The sequence below is a fragment of the Arachis hypogaea genome, chromosome 9 (genome assembly GCF_003086295.3).
Source record: "Arachis hypogaea cultivar Tifrunner chromosome 9, arahy.Tifrunner.gnm2.J5K5, whole genome shotgun sequence".
Lineage (NCBI taxonomy): Eukaryota > Viridiplantae > Streptophyta > Magnoliopsida > Fabales > Fabaceae > Arachis > Arachis hypogaea.
The window spans coordinates 14,660,068-14,681,670 of NC_092044.1; the positions used below are offsets into that span (position 1 = coordinate 14,660,068).

General features: G+C 40.8%; 1 non-coding gene across 1 annotated transcript; it reads left to right on the forward strand.

Annotated features, from left to right (window-relative positions):
• The first annotated feature begins 3,665 nt into the window (after positions 1-3,665).
• On the forward strand, positions 3,666-3,773 carry LOC112713249 (small nucleolar RNA R71). Its single transcript, XR_003158223.1, has one exon. It is a non-coding gene; the product is annotated as a small nucleolar RNA R71 (small nucleolar RNA).
• The last annotated feature ends 17,830 nt before the right edge of the window (positions 3,774-21,603 follow it).

The window sequence follows — 21,603 nt, forward strand, 5'->3', positions numbered from 1 at the left end:
AAGATCCTATGGAGTGCTTGAGCTCCTCAATGTCTCTTCCTTGTCTTTGTTGCTCCTCCCTCATGATTCTTTGATCTTCTCTAATTTCATGGAGGATGATGGAGTGTTCTTGATGCTCCATCCTTAGTTGTCCCATGTTGGAACTCAATTCTCCTAGGGAGGTGTTTAATTGCTCCCAATAGTTTTGTGGAGGAAAGTACATCCCTTGAGGTATCTCAGGGATCTCATGATGAGTGGGGTCTCTTGTGTGCTCCATCCTCTTCTTAGTGATGGGCTTGTCCTCATCAATAGGGGTGTCTCCCTCTATGTCAACTCCAACTGAATAACAGAGGTGACAAATGAGATGAGGGAAGGCTAACCTTGCCAAGGTAGAGGACTTGTCCGCCACCTTATAGAGTTCTTGGGCTATAACCTCATGAACTTCTATTTCTTCTCCAATCATGATGCTATGAATCATGATAGCCCGGTCTATGGTAACTTCGGACCGGTTGCTAGTGGGAATGATTGAGCGTTGGATGAACTCCAACCATCCTCTAGCCACGGGTTTGAGGTCATGCCTTCTCAATTGAACCGGCTTTCCTCTTGAATCTCTCTTCCATTGGGCGCCCTCTTCACATATGATTGTGAGGACTTGGTCCAACCTTTGATCAAAGTTGACCCTTCTAGTGTACGGATGTTCATCTCCTTGCATCATAGTCAAGTTGAATGCCACCCTCACACTTTCCGGACTAAAATCCAAGTATTTCCCCCGAACCATAGTAAGATAATTCTTTGGATTCGGGTTCACACTTTGATCATGGTTCTTGGTGATCCATGCATTGGCATAGAACTCTTGAACCATCAAGATTCCGACTTGTTGAATGGGGTTGGTAAGAACTTCCCAACTTCTTCTTCGGATCTCATGTCGGATCTCCGGATATTCACCCTTTTTGAGTGAAAAGGGGACCTCGGGGATCACCTTCTTCAAGGCCACAACTTCATAGAAGTGGTCTTGATGCACCCTTGAGATGAATCTCTCCATCTCCCATGACTCGGAGGTAGAAGCTTTTGCCTTCCCTTTCCTCTTTCTAGAGGTTTCTCCGGCCTTGGATGCCATAAATGGTTATGGAAAAACAAAAAGCAATGCTTTTACCACACCAAACTTAAAATGTTTGCTCGTCCTCGAGCAAAAGAAGAAAGAAGAGAGTAGAAGAAGAAGAAATGAGGGGAAAAGGAATGGCTTTGTGTTTGGCCAAAGGGGGAAGAAATGGTGTTTAGGTTGTGTGGGAAGGGAGGAGTGAAGGAGGGATTATATAGGAGAGGGGGAAGGGTAGGGTTCGGTCATTTGAGGGTGGGTTTGGGTGGGAAGGTGGTTTGAATTTGAATGGTGAGGTAGGTGGGGTTTTATGAAGGATGGATGTGAGTGGTGAAGAGAAAGATGGGATTTGATAGGTGAAGGGTTTTTTGGGGAAGAGGTGTTGAGGTAATTGGTGAATGGGTGAAGAAGAGAGAGAGTGTGGTAGGGTAGGTGGGGATCCTGTGGGGTCCACAGATCCTGAGGTGTCAAGGAAAAGTCATCCCTGCACCAAATGGCAAACAAAATCACGTTTTGTGCCAATTCTGGCGTTAAACGCCGGGCTGGTGCCCATTTCTGGCGTTTAACGCCAGCTTCTTGCCCCTTTCTGGCGTTTAACGCCAGTCTGGTGCCCCTTTCTGGCGTTAAACGCCCAGAATGGTGCCAGACTGGGCGTTAAACGCCCAACAGCTAACCTCACTGGCGTTTAAACGCCAGTAGGTGCGTCCTCCAGGGTGTGCTGTTTTTCTTCCTGTTTTTCATTCTGTTTTTGCTTTTTTCATTGATTTTGTGACTTCTCATGATCATCAACCTACAAAAAAGAGAAAATAACAAAATAAAATAGATAAAATATAACATTGGGTCGCCTCCCAACAAGCGCTTCTTTAATGTCAGTAGCTTGACAGAGGACTCTCATGGAGCCTCACAGATACTCAGAGCCATGTTGGAACCTTCCAACACCAAACTTAGAGTTTGAATGTGGGGGTTCAACACCAAACTTAGAGTTTGGTTGTGGCCTCCCAACACCAAACTTAGAGTTTGACTGTGGGGGCTCTGTTTGGCTCTGTTTTGAGAGAAGCTCTTCATGCTTCCTCTCCATGATGACAGAGAGATATCCTTGGGCCTTAAACACCAAGGATTCTTCATTCACTTGAATGATCAACTCTCCTCTATCAACATCAATCACAGTCCTTGCTGTGGCTAGGAAGGGTCTGCCAAGGATGATGGATTCATCCATACACTTCCCAGTCTCTAGGACTATGAAATCAGTAGGGATGTAATGGTCTTCAATCTTTACCAAAACATCCTCTACAAGTCCATGGGCTTGTTTTCTTGAGTTGTCTGCCATCTCTAGTGAGATTTTTGCAGCTTGCACCTCAGAGATCCCTAACTTCTCCATTACAGAGAGAGGCATGAGGTTTACACTTGACCCTAAGTCACACAAGGCCTTCTTGAAGGTCATGGTGCCTATGGTACAAGGTATTGAAAACTTCCCAGGATCCTGTCTCTTTTGAGGCAGTTTCTGCCTAGACAAGCCATCCAGTTCTATGGTGAGCAAAGGGGGTTCATCCTCCCAAGTCTCATTTCCAAATAACTTGTCATTTAGCTTCATGATTGCTCCAAGGTATTTAGCAACTTGCTCCTCAGTGACATACTCATCCTCTTCAGAGGAAGAATACTCATCAGAGCTCATGAATGGCAGAAGTAAGTCCAATGGAATCTCTATGGTCTCAGTTTGAGCCTCAGATTCCCATGGTTCCTCATTGGGGAACTCATTGGAGGCCAGTGGACGCCCAGTGAGGCCTTCCTCAGTGGCGTTCACTGCCTCTCCTTCCTCCCAAAATTCGGCCATGTTGATGGCCTTGCACTCTCCTTTTGGATTTTCTTCTGTATTGCTTGGAAGAGTACTAGGAGGGAGTTCAGTAATTTTCTTGCTCAGCTGACCCACTTGTGCCTCCAAATTTCTAATGGAGGACCTTGTTTCAGTCATGAAACTTTGAGTGGTTTTGATCAGATCAGAGACCATGGTTGCTAAGTCAGAGTTATTCTGCTTAGAACTCTCTGTCTGTTGCTGAGAAGATGATGGAAAAGGCTTGCTATTGCTAAACCTGTTTCTTCCACCATTATTATTATTGAAACCTTGTTGAGGTCTCTGTTGATCCTTCCATGAGAAATTTGGATGATTTCTCCATGAAGGATTATAGGTGTTTCCATAGGGTTCTCCCATGTAATTCACCTCTTCCATTGAAGGGTTCTCAGGATCATAAGCTTCTTCCTCAGATGAAGCTTCCTTAGTACTGCTTGGTGCATTTTGCATTCCAGACAGACTTTGAGAAATCATATTGACTTGTTGAGTCAATATTTTGTTCTGAGCCAATATGGCATTCAGAGTGTCAATCTCAAGAATTCCTTTCTTCTGACTAGTCCCATTGTTCACAGGATTCCTTTCAGAAGTATACATGAATTGGTTATTTGCAACTGTTTCAATCAGTTCTTGAGCTTCAGTAGGCGTCTTCTTCAGATGAAGAGATCCTCCTGCAGAGCTATCCAAAGACATCTTGGATAGTTTAGAGAGACCATCATAGAAAATACCTATGATGCTCCATTCAGAAAGCATATCAGAAGGACACTTTCTGATTAATTGTTTGTATCTTTCCCAAGCTTCATAGAGGGACTCTCCTTCCTTCTGTCTGAAGGTTTGGACTTCCACTCTAAGCTTACTCAATTTTGAGGTGGAAAGAACTTTGCCAAGAAGGCATTGACTAGCTTTTCCCAAGAGTCCAGGCTTTCTTTAGGTTGAGAGTCCAACCATGTTCTAGCTCTGTCTCTTACAGCAAAAGGGAATAGCATAAGTCTGTAGACCTCAGGGTCAACCCCATTAGTCTTGACAGTGTCACAGATTTGCAAGAACTCAGCTAAAAACTGATGAGGATCTTCCAATGGAAGTCCATGGAACTTGCAATTCTGTTGCATTAGAGAAACTAATTGAGGCTTAAGCTCAAAGTTGTTTGCTCCAATGGCAGGGATAGAGATGCTTCTCCCATAGAAGTCGGGAGTAGGTGCAGTAAAGTCACCCAGCACCTTTCTTGTATTGTTGGCATTGTTGTTGTTTTCGGCTGCCATAGGTTCTTCTTCTTTGAAGAATTCGGTCAGGTCCTTTAAAGAGAGTTGTGCTTTGGCTTCTCTTAGCTTTCTCTTCAAGGTCCTTTCAGGTTCAGGATCAGCCTCAACAAGAATGCCTTTGTCTTTGCTCCTGCTCATAAGAAAGAGAAGAGAACAAGAAAATGTGGAATCCTCTATGTCACAGTATAGAGATTCCTTTAGGTGTCAGAGGAAAAGAAAAGTAGAAGATAGAAGTAGAAAATTCGAACTTATCAAAGGAGATGGAGTTCGAATTTTGCATCAAGGGATAGTGTTAGTCCATAAATAGAAGGATGTGAGAAGAGGGGAAGTGATTTTCGAAAATTAAGTAAGAAATTTTGAAAACATTTTTGAAAACATTACTTGATTTTCGAAAATGAAGGTGGAAAAGAAATCAAGTGATTTTTGAAAAAGATTTTGAAATTAGAAATTAAAAAGATTTGATTGAAAACTATTTTGAAAAAGATGTGGTTAAGAAAATATGATTAGTTTTTTAAAAAGATGTGATTGAGAAGATATGATTTGAAAAACATTTTAAAAAAAAAGATTTGATTTTGAAAATTAAAAACTTGACTAACAAGAAAAGATATGATTCAAACATTAAACCTTTCTCAACAGAAAAGGCAACATACTTGAAATGTTGAATCAAATCATTAATTGATAGTAAGTATCTTAGAAAATGGAAAGAAATTGATTTTGAAAAAGATTTGATTGAAAAATTGATTAAAAAAAAAGATTTGATTTTGAAAAACTTTGAAAACTTGAAAAAATTTTGATTTGAAAACAAAATCTTCCCCCTTTAGCCATCCTGGCGTTAAACGCCCAGAATGGTGCACATTCTGGCGTTTAACGCCCAAAACTATACCCTTTTGGGCGTTAAACGCCCAACCAGGTACCCTGGCTGGCGTTTAAACGCCAGTCTGTCCTTCTTCACTGGGCGTTTTGAACGCCCAGCTTTTTCTGTGTAATTCCTCTGCTGTATGTTCTGAATCTTCAATTCTCTGTAGTATTGACTTGAGAAGACACAAATAAAATATTTTTGGATTTTTAATAATAAGAAAAAATCAAAATGCAACAAGAATCAAATAACTATGCATGCAAGACACCAAACTTAGCAGTTTGTATACTACTGACACTAATGAGAATGCATATGAGACACATAAAACACTCAAGTCAAGAGAATTCAAAGATCAGAGTAAGAAATCTTCAAGAATTATTTGAAGATCCTTAAGAACACATGAATGGATGCATGCAACTGACACCAAACTTAACATGAGACACTAGACTCAAGAAATTTTTGGATTTTATGATTTTTTTGATTTTTTTTGTGTTTTTCAAAAATTAAGTGGAAAAAGATATCAAAATTCTTAATGAGAATCCCAGGAATCATGCTATGTTAGTCTAAAGCTTCAGTCTAAAGGAATTAGACATGGTCAGCCAAGCTTCAGCAGAACATTGCATTCAAGAGCTAAATTGATGAAGATCAATCAGCTTTGGTGATGATAAGAACATCACCTTGAAACACTAGAATTCATTCTTAAGAACTCTGAAAAAAATACCTAATCTAAGCAACAAGATGAACCGTCAGTTGTCCAAACTCAACAATCCCCGGCAACGGCGCCAAAAACTTGGTGCGCGAAATTGTGAACAATACTTTTCACAACTCTCATAATCCCCGGTCATGAACCCCAAAAACTTGGTGTTCAATACCATGGCATTACACAACTTCGCACAACTAACCAGCAAGTGCACTGGGTCGTCCAAGTAATAAACCTTACGCGAGTAAGGGTCGATCCCACGGAGATTGTTAGTATGAAGCAAGCTATGGTCATCTTGTAAATCTTAGTCAGGCAAACTCAAATGGATATGGTGATGAACGAAAATAAACAATAAGATAAAGATAGAGGTACTTATGTAATTCATTGGTAGGAACTTCAGATAAGCGCATGAAGATGCCTTCCCTTCCGTCTCTCTGCTTTCCTACTGTCTTCATCCAATCCTTCTTACTCCTTTCCATGGCAAGCTCCTGTAGGGTTTCACCGTTGTCAGTGGCTACCTCCCATCCTCTCAGTGAAAATGTTGCCTATGCTCTGTCACAGCATGGGTAATCATCTGTTGGTTCTCGGTCAGGCCAGAATAGAATCCATCGATTCTTTTGCGTCTGTCACTAACGCCCCGCCTGCTAGGAGTTTGAAGCACGTCACAGTCATTCAATCATTGAATCCTACTCAGAATACCACAGACAAGGTTAGACCTTCCGGATTCTCTTGAATGCCGCCATCAGTTCTAGCCTATACCACGAAGACTCTGATCTCACGGAATGGTTGGCTCGGTTGTCAGGCGAGCACTCGGTTGTCAGGCGATCAACCATGCATCGTGCAATCAGGAATCCAAGAGATATTCACCCAATCGAATGTAGAACGGAGGTGGTTGTCAGTCACACGTTCATAGGTGAGAATGATGATGAGTGTCACGGATCATCACATTCATCAAGTTGAAGAACAAGTGATATCTTAGAACAAGAACAAGCGGAATTGAATGGAAGAACAATAGTAATTGCATTAATACTCGAGGTACAGCAGAGCTCCACACCTTAATCTATGGTGTGTAGAAACTCCACCGTTGAAAATACATAAGAACAAGGTCTAGGCATGGCCGAATGGCCAGCCTTCCAATGATCTAAGATAGCATAAAAATGAAGATAGCTACCAAAGTCTACAAATACAATAGTAAAAGGTCCTACTTATAGAGAACTAGTAGCCTAAGGTTTACAGAAATGAGTAAATGACATAAAAATCCACTTCCGGGCCCACTTGGTGTGTGCTTGGGCTGAGCAATAAAGCATTTTTGTGTAGAGACTCTTCTTGGAGTTAAACGCCAGCTTTAGTGCCAGTTTGGGCGTTTAACTCCCATTTGGGTGCCAGTTCCGGCGTTTAACGCTGGAAATCTTGAAGGTGACTTTGAACGCCGGTTTGGGCCATCAAATCTTGGGCAAAGTATGAACTATCATATATTGCTGGAAAGCCCAGGATGTCTACTTTCCAACGCCGTTGAGAGCGCGCCAATTGGGCTTCTGTAGCTCCAGAAAATCCGCTTCGAGTGCAGGGAGGTCAGAATCCAACAGCATCTGCAGTCCTTTTCAGTCTCTGAATCAGATTTTTGCTCAGGTCCCTCAATTTCAGCCAGAAAATACCTGAAATCACAGGAAAACACACAAACTCATAGTAAAATCCAGAAAAGTGAATTTTAACTAAAAACTACTAAAAATATACTAAAAACTAACTAGATCATACTAAAAACATACTAAAAATAATGCCAAAAAGCGTACAAATTATCCGCTCATCAGTTTGCCTTTGTGATTACTTGTGATTAACTGCTAATTGTTCTACTTGCTGTAACTATTGTTTGTGCTTGAACCTTCCTACTTGTGTTTGCAATTGAAACTCTGTTGGATTTTGGTGGATTGGCTGCTGTTGGATTGTTTGGGCCTAGGACCGTGGTTGAAATGAGATGGACCGATGGTTGGTTTCGGTTTTGTGTTTTTGGTTTGGAAAAGTATGAAAGGCTAATTTGGTTCAGCATAGATAAACCCTTTTAAAGGCTTTTGAATCTTGTTTTAAATGAATAGTTTCCTCTTTCAGAAAAGATTTCAGATTTCTCTTTTATTGTAAACCATTATTTTTGAAAATAGGCATAAGACAGTTATTAGTCACTAGTACAGTTTACCTTCACGTATCCTATGACAGTAATTCCTAAAAACCCTCTATTGATAACCCTTTCGAGGATGATGTTCTCACTCCCTCTACAATTTTTCCCCTTTTAGGATATGGACGCTGAAGTCGCAAAGAGTTTATTTAGTTGTTGTTGAGATGCTCTGTATTGCTTTAGTTATTTTTTTTTGTTCCCTCGCCTTTATCTATATATATTCGGTAAGAGGGATAGGATATTGTATTAGATAATGCTTGTAATATTATTTATGTATATATAAGTATATGTGTATGTACTCTTTGTGAGTTGTTGTAAGTCTATTGTATGTATGGATGTACATTACATAGCAAAAGTATTTTTGGATCGGTATTGTAGTTTAAAGTTTTAAACAGGCTCATATTTTAGTATTAAATAGTATAAGAGTCGTTGTAATTTCCGAGCTATTAGGGTTGCGCAGCCGGAAGCGAGAGCTTTGATAGTTAGGGTGTTACACTTATTATTCTTTCTACTAAAGCATTTGATTATAAAACACCTTTTAAAGATATTCATTTTGGTGACTACAAATACTTGTCACAAATTACAAAAATAAATTTGAAAAATTACTTGAGTTATTTTGTGACAATATATTAGTAGTCTAATATCTTAAATATTTTGTTAAACAAGAGAGTTTAGAATGTTTAAGTATCTTGTGAGAAAGATAGCACAACCTCCACAAATGCATGCATATTTGATTAGTAAGAAACAAACAATTAAGGTATTTCTTGTGGATACTATTCATATGGGTTTCATATTATTTTATGGTATATTATTTCAGTGGGAATGTGTATTTGGATGCTTGTATGGTTTAGACAAATTTATGAATATAGATATTTCTGTAGAAATAAAGTATTCAATTTTGTTTTCACTTTGACTCATGATCTCATAAAGTTTATTAAAGTTGGACCAGTTAGAAATAGTCATGCATGAGATCTTTTCGCACATAATTTCTAAATTTTCTTATCCAAATTTGATATATTAGTATAGTGATTATCGTAGTTTCGTTGCAATACTAATATGATAAAAATTACGATAATTTCATAACTGATATATGAGACGAACCAGATTATTAAAATAATCAAGAAAATAGCATTCAGATGCCCACGCGTATAAAGTTTGGAAAATTCTCTGGTATAAATCGAAACAAACATCCACACATATGGATCTACTATGGCATGGAGTATGTTGCAACTCCTGGCTTCGTTCTTCTGTGGATTGCACACTTAAAAACATGTGATTATCTTATAATCCTTACTCTATTTGAAAAGCAATTCTGCCACTTTCTTTTTGTCCGAACACAGTTTTCAAAACTCAACTTGAAATCTATCTTAACATGTATACGTGACACTATGTGAGATGCACACATCAGAATCCATACATATGGATGTTTATTCCCATCCATACCTAAGACTTTGCCATAAAGTTTATAAGATATATGTGATTATTATATATATATATTTCAAGTAGGAGATTGTTAGAAAATTATTATTTTTGAATTTATTTATGGGTAATACATATATAATTATAATCACAAATTAAGCCATTTCACATTAAATTACTTATATAATGGCGATCTCATTTATTCTTATAAATGCTGAATTAAATAAGTCATTATTATTTTTAATTTGGAATTAAATGAGATTAAAATCAGATATACTATTTTATTTGAGTTTTAGGATTTAACGAGTGCGCCACACTCAAATATAAATAGTAATTTCAGAGTTTTGGTCTCCAACACACCAAAACCGCCTCCACAGCTCTTTTTCCATCAGAGAAATTATGATTAAGCCCTATTAGTGATACAGAAAGCTTTGATTGAGGAAGATCAAAGAACCAAACTCTTCTAATCATGCTCATGAATTCAGGTACACTTCCACATTTAAGTATTTCTTTTAATAATTTAACATAGATGGTTTTCAAATTAAGGAAGTCATAAAAATTCCAACAGAATACCCTCGAGTTGCACCGTATATGTGACTCGGTCGAAGTAGGGTAAAGGGGTGGTGATTTTGACAAGAGGCGTGTATTTCAACAGACTCAGCCATAATAACCTAGCATCGCCAAAGAGCAACACTCTGAAAGGAGGAGTGCTAGAGATGCAATACAAAAATTTGCCAAGTCCCATTTGCGTAACGCAGGAAAGGGAATCGCAGTTCATGCCCATTAATCTCGTTATCTTGGAGTCCTCATTGGTATTGGAGGTGAATGAAGAAGAGTCCATGCACCCAAAGACGATGCTTGGTTGAGCGTAGCCGGCCAAGTAGAAGGTGTCTGCGGCGAGGTTGCCGTTGAGGGAGGTGGCATCGGTGTAACACCTTAACTTTTAGATCATCATGATCATATTAAAAGTTCAGACGTTACTTAGCTCTAAATCTTTTTATTCTATGCTATCTTTATTTAATATTGAGACTTTGCAAATACAAACCGAAACTTTCACCAAGAAAACGAAGAGTCGATACTTCAAATCATTTAATCACAAAAATCATATATATCCAGTTATCCACAAAGCATTATATACATATACTTACTCAAAGATCCTCAAATACAATTCCTACCCCTTTAAAAACTAAAATAACAAATGATGAAGGAAAAATAAAATCTAAGAACTCAACTCGAAAATATAATCTTCTATGCTCCTGTAGCTCCGCACTAAACTTTCGCACCTGTAGCTGAAAAGGGGTGGAAATAGGGGGTAAGAAATGGGGAGTTCTTAGTAAGGTCAGGGTGTAGAGTTATATTAATTTTATATATATTTGGTTTCCAATAACAATCAACAATGTACAATCCAATTCAATAATTGTAGAACACAGAATCCAATCACAAGCACACACAATCATAGAAAACACAATCACAAACAAGTATGTTCAAACAAGTATGATGCATGTCTAGTCCTATACAGGCCAAGAGCTCATGTGTCGATTTGTTGCCCAATTTCCGACACTGGTCGTGAGATAAGAGTTTCGTATCACCGTCCTTATCTCAGCCAACGTCCCCTCCATGAGAGTTACGTATTGCCGTCCTCATGGGAAAACCTTCATTTCGGTCTCCAGTGAGCGTTATGCATCGCCGTCCTCACTGAGTCGTCCTTATAGTATCAAGTGAGCGTTACGCATCGCCGTCCTCACTAGACACTTCGCACTTAGGCCTAACATCAATCAATTTCTTTTCAATCTTCGCTCTCTACTCTACTGGGGTAGAGATCCCTTTAATTAATACCTTCTTTTCTATCTGCTCTATTGTGGCAGACGTTCATTAAAAATCTTTTCAGTCACTGCTCTCTGCTCTTCTGTGGCAAAGATCCTTTCACTTAATACATCCTTCTCTTTTTGTTCTTTTTATTTTAAAACCAAAATCAGCTCTTTGTGACGTTCTCCAAAACCTTTCAAAACAATTTCACTTAAACCAATTCTTCTTTTAAAAAACAAAGGGAAATTATTTATTAGTTAAACTTGTTAGCAAGGCCTCTAGACTTTAGGGGGACGATAACCAATATCATTTTCTTGAGTTCATTATAAATCCTTAATAATTATTGTTTTCTTAAACTGAATTTAATGAAATAAAGTTTCTAAATCAAATCATACAAATTAGAAGTTCTGAACCAATTTAAAAACCAAAACCAATCCCAATTTCATCCTTAAAACTAATTCAACTTTTTTTAAGACGTCGCAAAACGAAATCATTCAATCAAAATTCAATTGCTTTAAAGTTCACTCAGACTCCTTCAAATGAAATTCTTAAGTCAAATTCAAACATAAGATCTTTTCATATTTAAATCAACCCTGTAACACCCTACCATACAGAGTCTTATGCTTAAGTCATAATTCAGAGATGGCAAGGTATTACGACCTCTAAAATAAAAATTTAGTACGTATAGTAGTATGAATGATTGGTTATAACTAGGAGCCTTTGCAGAAAAAGGGGTAAGCAAAAATCGCATCTCTAAAGTGCAACACTCCGATCGATAACATAACGAACAAGGATAGCGAACGCGTGATTATATATATACAAAGGAGTGTCAAAAACAGGAATATCAAGACTCAAAATCCGGCTGCGAAGGTAACCGGTCCGAGCATAGCAATATATACATATGATAAAAATAAGGAAAACCCCAAAGGAAACCCAAAGGGACACAAATACATAAAACCTATTCTCCAAAATCTCCCATAAGAGGAGTCATCACAGTTTGTATTATTTAATGGAGATAAAAGTATCTAAGCAAAACATATAAACCAAAACATAGCCCCGAGAACAAAGAATCTTCGCAAATCTAGAAGTCTCCAGCATGCCTCAGGGGGAAACCTCACGCCCTGCATCTGAAAACCACAAAATCCGCATGGGTGAGAACCAGAGGTCCCCAGCATGGTAATAGCTTCCACATATATAATACATAATAATAGAGGAAAGCCGAAGGCAATCCTAGAACTTCCTCCAGATAATATCAAAGCTTATAAACAAGCTAAACCAAAATGGGCATCTGACTAAAGATACTTCAGTCTAACTAATACTTCCCTTTCCAATTCCTTCAAACCTCCCAACCACCAGCAGGAGTATAATGTAGCAAACACAGTTATATCAAGCAAGAAATATACAATTAGGAACAAGTAAGGCATTTAGATAATTAGCAAGTAATATGCAGTCAAATAGGTGATGAGCGGATAATTTGTATACTTTTTGGCATTGTTTTTAGTATGTTTTTGTTATGATCTAGTTAGTTTTTAGTATATTTTTATTAGTTTTTAGTTAAAATTCACTTTTCTGGACTTTACTATGAGTTTGTGTGTTTTTCTGTGATTTCAGGTATTTTCTGGCTGAAATTGAGGGACCTGAGCAAAAATCTGATTCAGAGACCAAAAAGGACTGCAGATGCTGTTGGATTCTGACCTCCCTGCACTCGAAGTGGATTTTCTGGAGCTACAGAAGCCCAATTGGCGCGCTCTCAACGGCGTTGGAAAATAGACATCCTGGGCTTTCCAGCAATATATGATAGTCCATACTTTGCCCAAGATTTGATGGCCCAAACCGGCGTTCAAAGTCACCTCAAGAAATCCCAGCGTTAAACGCTGGAACTGGCACCCAAATGGGAGTTAAACGCCCAAACTGGCATGAAAGCTGGCGTTTAACTCCAAGAAGAGTCTCTGCACGAAAAATGCTTCAATGCTCAGCCCAAGCACACACCAAGTGGGCCCGGAAGAGGATTTTTATGTCATTTATTCATTTCTGTACACCTTAGGCTACTAGTTCTTATAAGTAGGACCTTTTTGCTATTGTAAAAAAGAGACTTTGGTAGCTATCTTCATTTTTATGCTATCTTAGATCACTGGGAGGCTGGCCTCACGGCCATGCCTAGACCTTATGCTTATGTATTTTCAACGGTGGAGTTTCTACACACCATAGATTAAGGTGTGGAGCTCTGCTGTACCTCGAGTATTAATGCAATTACTATTGTTCTTCCATTCAATTCCACTTGTTCTTTATCCAAGATATCACTTGTTCTTCAACTTGATGAATGTGATGATCCGTGACACTCATCATCATTCTCACCCATGAACAAGGTGACTGACAACCACTCTTGTTCTACAAGCGATCAAGGCTCTAGTGAATATCTCTTGGATTCCTGATTGCACGATGCATGGTTGATCGCCTGACAACCGAGTGCTCGTCTGACAAACGAGCCAACCATTCCGTGAGATCAGAGTCTTCGTGGTATAGGCGAGAACTGATGGCGGCATTCAAGAGAATCCGGAAGGTCTAACCTTGTCTGTGGTATTCTGAGTAGGATTCAATGATTGAATGACTGTGACGTGCTTCAAACTCCTGAGGGCGGGGCGTTAGTGACAGACGCAAAAGAATCACTGGATTCTATTCCGGCCTGATTGAGAACCGACAGATGAATTCCGCTATGCTGTGACAGAGCATATGCAATCGCTTTCACTGAGAGGATGGGAGGTAGCCACTGACAACAGTGAAACCCTTGCTTAAGCTTGCCATGGAAAGGAGTAAGAAGGATTGGATGAAGACAGTAGGAAAGCAGAGAGACGGAAGGGAAGGCATCTTCATGCGCTTATCTGAAGTTCCTACCAATGAATTACATAAGTATCTCTATCTTTACCTTTGTGTTATTTTCGTTCATCACTATATCCATTTGAGTTTGCCTGACTAAGATTTACAAGATGACCATAGCTTGCTTCAATACTAACAATCTCCGTGGGATCGACCCTTACTCGCGTAAGGTTTATTACTTGGACGACCCAGTGCACTTGCTGGTTAGTTGTGCGAAGTTGTGTAATGCCATGGTACTGAGCACCAAGTTTTTGGGGTTCATGACCGGGGATTATGAAGAGTTGTGAAAAAGTATTGTTCACAATTTCGCGCACCAATAGGCAATCCCAAACAATTCATTTAGTATGCATATGATGAATGCCTGTCCCTAGTGGCTGATGATATCATCTTGTCGGTTATAGAGCCAACCCGACAAGTCCTGGTAGCTAACCATTGGACTGTCCCTCTGTCACGCATCCCCAACTCGAGTTATACTCGTCATAAACTTGATCATAATCATGATCTATATCCATCACCTTCACTGGTGAATATTTACGGGGGCGAGCTCATCCGGGTCTTTCACAGTGCCCGGCCACACTTATGACATAGGGTCAACAGAGTATCAAGTCTCAAACTGGAGCACGTGGTGGCTAGCCACTGCTACTACCCAGGGAAACTCGTATCTCAGATAGTGGAAGTGCAAATCACAATTATCAATAATTCAGCATAAACATGCATCAATTCTCATCCATGGATCAACATCCATATCAGCCATCCGGCTCACGGTTCAGTCCAGAACCAGCCAATATTCATATCATACACAGCCATTCTGGCTCACGGTTAAATCCATAACCAGCCAATATTCATAGCATACACAGCTATTCCGGCTCACGGTTCAATCCAGAACCAGCCAATTCATAAACAATTACGGCCCTTCGGCCAATGGCATAACAAGCACTTCCACCACCATCCTCCACATCTCACATAATCATCAATGATCCTCATTGATTATTCATTTTCCCTTGCTTCACTCGCAAGTTACCACATCCACTAGCTCCTTCTCTCATAGCTAGGCATATCATAATGATTTAAGATATAAGTGGTGAGATCGGAGGCTTAGAAGTATAAAATTTGGCTTTTAAAACTCAAAAAATCAACTTTGGGATGAAAACAGGTCCACGCGTACGCGCACTCCACGCGCTCGCGCGGATGGCCTCAAAAACTTCATCGACGCGCAAGCGTCAGGCACGCTAACGCGTGGATTAAACATTTGCCACTCGACGCGCACGCGTCAACCACGCGTACGCGTGGGTGTTTTCGTGCCCCAGGCACAATACTAGCACAGTTCTGGCATAACTCTCTGGAAAATGGTTGGGCATTGGGCGCAGCACCATCGGCGCGCCCGCGCACATCACGCGCACGCGTGGATGGCATTTTCGGGAAGAACGGTGCGCACGCGCCAAGCGCGCCCACGCACAAGGGGTCATTCTGCTAAAAATTTTCTAAGTTAAAAGCTGCAGAATTCACCAATTTAAACCCCAATCTTCCAACGGACATAACTTTCTCATTTTAAATCGTTTTTCACCCGTTCTTCGAACGGCATGGACATCCCGGATCTAATTTCATTTCTAAATAGATTTGACACAAAACAGAGGTCCGTAGTCCAAGTTATGTCCCACCCAAGTATGCCCAAAAGCCATGTTTTTCATAAAAACCGCAAAGTGCCATTTGCAAACAAGCCATTTCCAACTCTTTTCAAAATCAATCAAAACATGCCATTTTCATCCCTTTTCTTTGAAATCAATCAAAATATATCAATTTCAACATCAAGCCTCCTCAACTCACACATTAACACTTTACCACAATTTACAAAATCATTATCTCATCATTTTAACCCACTTCACCCAAGTGGCTCAAACTCAAACATATTGACATATCATATACTCTTCCTCATGTCAATTCTCAACAACACCAATTCCAATAAATCATCATTGTACACAATCAATATCATACTCACCATCAACATGGTTCAACCCACAATTCAACCATAACCAATCATCAAGCATATATCACAACATGCATATTTCTCATACATCATACCATCAAGGCATCATTAATCATTATCACATATATGACCACATCATATATATCAACAATTCAACAACATCAACGATTCAATGCCTATCTTAGGGCCTCTAGCCTAAGTATTTCCTACCACATTACATATTAGATACGGGAAACCGAAACCATACCTTAGCCGATTTTTCCAAGCTCCACCGGAGCACTTCCAAACCACTTATCCACAAGCTCTCAAGGCCTCAACACCTCCAAGAACAGATTTTTCACCACCAAACCCTTTCCAAGCTTTTCAAAATCACCAATCAAGCTCCAATATTCACATATACACAACCTAAGCCACAATCATCATACCCATACACAACATCTCAATACCCAAACATCATAGAACAACAAAATTACACTAGGGTTGAGAATCTTACCACACCCAAGGTCCAAGGAGGCAAGATTAACCTTCTCTTTCAAGAGAGTTGGGTCCTATAACATCAAAGAACCCAAAATCTCAACATTTTACCCATGAAACTCAAAAATAAGGGCTGAAATTTCGAACAGCAACACGTGGCTTACCTCAAGATTGATTGTGTGGATTTTCTAGAGCTCTTCGCGGTGAACGCGTGGCCGCAAACGGAGCGGCAATCGGAGCTCTAGATCAAAAGTTATGGTGGTTTGAAGATCAAGTGAGAGAAAGAACTTGAGAGAGGGTTCTTCCTCCCCTCTCTTCAATTTTTCAGCGTGAGTTTGAGTGTTGTGAGGAGAGAGAGTGCTGAAAACTAGGGTTTTGGTTTAGTTATGTTAGGCCAAGGGCCCACTTTGGGTCCGGTTGGCCCGGTTTGGCCCGTTCGGTCCAATCTTAGTCCGATTTCTATAAAATTGGTACCGAAATTCTTGTCTCAGTCTCCTCTATCATATTTAGCCACAAAAATCACATTTTGGGCTTTCTAGAATAAATTCTCATTTATGGGTTAATTAGCCATTAATTAACCGGGTTTTACATTCTACCCACCTAATTGGGAATTTTGCCCACAAAATTCAAATGCAATTACCTGAGAATAAATGCCGATAATCCGTTCGCATCTCCGACTCAAGTTCCCAAGTGTGTTCCTCAACACCGCCTCGACTCCAAGCCACTTTGACTAATGAAACCTCTTTTCCACACAACTGTTTGATACTAGTATCATCAATTCTGACCGGAGCCACTGGAAGCGTCAAATCTTCCCTTAATTGAACCGATTCAGGTTCCAACACATGGCTAGCATCAGGAGTGTACTTCCGAAGCTGCGACACGTGAAACACGTCGTGCAGATTCGAAAGATGAGGTGGTAGAGCCACCCGATACGCCACCGGTCCAATCCTCTCTAGGATCTGAAATGGACCAATGTATCTAGGATTCAACTTCTTTGCCTTAATCGCCCTACCTACTCCCGTGGTCGGAGTAACCTTAAGGAAAGCATGATCTCCTTCCTCAAATTCTAAGGGCTTTCGCCTCTGATCAGCGTAACTCTTTTGACGACTCTGCGCCGTAAGCATCCTATCACGAATTTTCTTGACTTGTTCAGCAGTCTCAGCTATCATTTCCGGCCCTAACAAGCTTTTCTCTCCAGTTTCATACCAACATAGCGGAGATTGACATTTCCTCCCATACAAGGCCTCATACGGAGCCATTCCGATGCTCGCATGATAACTATTATTGTATGCAAACTCCACTAATGGCATATACCGATCCCAACTCGCCGGTTGGTCCAAAACACAAGCTCTCAACATATCCTCTAGTGTTTGGATCGTCCTTTCAGATTGACCATCTGTTTGAGGATGGTAAGCCGTGCTCAAGCTTAATCGGGTTCCAAAAGCTTTCTGAAATGCACCCCAAAACCTTGAAGTGAAACGAGGATCTCTATCAGAGATTATAGTAGCAGGTACACCATGAAGTCTCACAATCTCCTTTATGTATAACCGTGCTAGCTCCTCAAGGGTGTAAGTCATCCGAATGGGTAAAAAGTGAGCTGACTTTGTCAGTCGGTCCACAATCACCCAGATAGCATCAAAACCAGCCCTAGTCCTTGGCAATCCAGACACAAAGTCCATTACAATACTTTTCCACTTCCATTGTGGAATCTCTAAAGGTTGCAACATCCCGGAAGGTCTTTGATGTTCAATCTTTACCTTTTGACAAGTTAAGCATTTTGAAACATATTCCGCCACATCATTCTTCATACCCGGCCACCAAAACATCGCCTTTAAATCATGGTACATCTTAGTACTTCCCAGGTGAATGGAGAATCCACTTTTGTGTGCCTCCTTTAAAATATCTTGTCTCAAAGTGCCAACATCCGGCACAATGATCCTACCCTTGAATCTCCATAACCCATCTTTTTCTTCCGACACTCTCCATTGTTTTCCTTGCTCAATAGCTGGTAACACCTTCCATAACGCTTCATCATTTTGATGAGCCTTTAGGAGTTCGGACTTAAAATCACTTGAGATCTCTAATCGGCTCAAACATAAAGTTTCGGATACTTCTCGAGCACCAATTTTCAGACTCTCGAATCCCTTGAGCAACTTCTCCTCTTGAAGCATCATCCAAGCCGCATATAACGACTTCTGACTTAACGCATCCGCCACTACGTTCGCCTTTCCCGGATGGTAATGCAACTCAAAGTCGTAGTCTTTCAACAATTCCATCCACCTTCTCTGCCTCATATTAAGCTCTTTCTGATCAAAGAGGTACTTCAAGCTCTTATGATCAGAGAAAACTTGGAACTTAACCCCATAGAGATAATGCCTCCACACCTTCAAGGCAAACACAACTGCAGCGAGTTCCAAATCGTGCGTAGGGTAACTAACTTCATGAGGTCTCAACTGTCGTGAGGCATACGCCACCACATTATGATGCTGCATCAGCACGCACCCTATACCCTTCAATGAGGCATCACAATACACCTCAAATGGCTCGTTCGGCTCAGGTAACACTAACACAGGTGCGGTGGTCAACTTTTTCTTCAATGTCTGAAAGCTCTCCTCGCACTCAGGAGTCCAAACAAACGGAGTGTCTTTGCGGGTTAACTTTGTCATTGGCAAAGCTATCTGTGAAAAGCCCTTGATAAACCTTCGGTAATAGCCAGCTAAACCCAGAAAACTCCTTACCTTTGTTACGGTGGTTGGTTGCTTCCAATCCATCACAGCCTCCACCTTAGTTGGATCTACGGCTATTCCCTTCTTACTCACCACATGGCCCAAAAACTTCACCTCACTCTTCCAAAACTCACACTTAGACATTTTTGCATAGAGTTTCTTTTCCTTTAGAATCTGCAACACGGTCCTCAAGTGTTCCGCATGCTCTTCTTCAGTCTTGGAATAAATCAGTATGTCATCAATGAAGACAACAACGAATTTATCCAGAAACGGACGGAAAACTCTATTCATGTAGTCCATAAACACTGCAGGAGCGTTCGTCAACCCGAAAGACATTACAGTGTACTCGTAATGACCATAACGAGTCCTGAAAGCGGTCTTAGGGATATCCTCACCCCTCACCCTTATCTGGTGATAACCGGATCACAAATCGATCTTGGAGAAAACTCCAACTCCTTGTAGCTGATCCATGAGATCATCAATTCTCGGCAATGGGTACTTATTCTTTATTGTAACCTTGTTCAGCTGCCTGTAATCCACACAGAGCCGCATACTCCCATCCTTCTTCTTCACCAGTAACACTGGAGCACCCCACGGAGAGACACTTGGTCGTATAAAATTCTTTCCCAACAATTCCTCTAACTGAGACTTTAGCTCGTTCATCTCTAACGGTGACATCCTATAAGGAGCACTTGAGATTGGTCCCACCCCGGGCACCAATTCAATAGCAAACTCAACCTCTCGGTTAGGTGGAAACTCATCAATATCATCGGGAAACACTTCCGGAAACTCACACACAACCGGAATCTGTTCCAACCTTTGATCATCACCCGAAACGTCCGCGGTTAACAACATGATACCCTGACATTCGGTTCCGGAACAGTTCACCATCATCGAATTCAAGTAATAATTATTCACCACGACCGGCCCTTCAGTATCTTCCGGCATAAAGTACACCGACTTTGTAGAACAATCTAGCAGAACATGGTTCTTAGATAACCAGTCCAATCCCAAGATAAGATCAAGACCGATCATCGGCAAGCAGACTAAATTATGAATAAAATCACACTACTTGAACCTAAATGAAACTTCCGGGCATCCTAGCCTAGTTACCATGGCTTCATGGGTAGCATTGTACACTCTTAGATCATAACCTAAAGTTACAATCTTCAGTCCTAACTCATGGGCTTTCTCAAATGCAATGAATGAATGTGATGCTCCCGAATCAAATAAAGCATTTAAAGTTTGACTAGCCATTTCACAGTTACCTCGAATAAGTGTCTCAGATCCCTCAGCTCCTACAGCTGAAGTGGTGAACACCCGACCAGTCTGTTGTGCTTTTCCAGCACCTTGTTTCTGCTTCTCTGGACAATTTGTGGCTTTATGCCCCGCCTTTCCACAAGTGTAGCACAAACCCCATCCGGCCTTGCATGGTGCTCCCGGATGGTGACTCCCACATCTAGTACAAGCTTGATCATTTTGAGGCTGCTTCCCAAACTTCCTCCCTTGGGAGTTGTTGTTGTTGTTGGGCCTCCTAAAAGAGCTTCCTCTCTTGAAAGACGGACCTCTAGGTGCAAAGCTCTTCCCTCGGTTCTGTGGGAATGATCCCTTTTGACTCCCTTTCTCAGCGGTTGCCCTCTTCACACACTCTTCAGCAACCCTACACTTGTTTACCAACTCGGAGAAAGTCCTAATCTCCATTGGTCCCACTGAACTAAAGATATCACTCCGGAGTCCTCCTTCATATTTAACACACTTCCATTCCTCATATTCCACCGGAGTCCCTTGGCACATACGAGAGAACCTGAACAGCTCCTCAAACTTGTCAGTATACTCTGATATGGACATAGTATCCTGCTTCAGCTATAACAATTCAAGCTCCTTGGCCGTCCTAGCAGAAGTTGGAAAGTACTTCTTATAGAACTCTTCTTGGAAAACATTCCAAGTGATATAGTCATCACCCTTCTGTAGAAGACGTCGGATACCTTGCCACCAATGCGACGCTTCACCGACAAGCAAATAGGTAGCAAACTCGACACGCTGTCCTTCAGGCACCACTTGCGTTTGCAGCGCTCGCTCTATAGCCTGAAACCATGTATCAGCCTCAGTCGGGCTAGCAGTTCCCTTGAACTTAGGTGGATTAACCTTCAAAAAGTTTGCCAGTGTCATCGGGCCCTGAACTCCACCTCCATCATTACCATGGTTGTTCATCTGTTGACCAAGAGCCTCAGCAGTGGCTTGCATAGCAGCAGCCATGTTCTCCAACGCAGTCATAAAGTTCACCGGGTCATTAGGATTATTCTCCGGTGCACGAGCATTCGTACGACCTCTCGCACTACCTCTACCGCGTCCACGAGGCGCCATCTAGTTCCTATACACACCAAACAATCGATATTAAGTTGATCAGTCTCAATATCAGA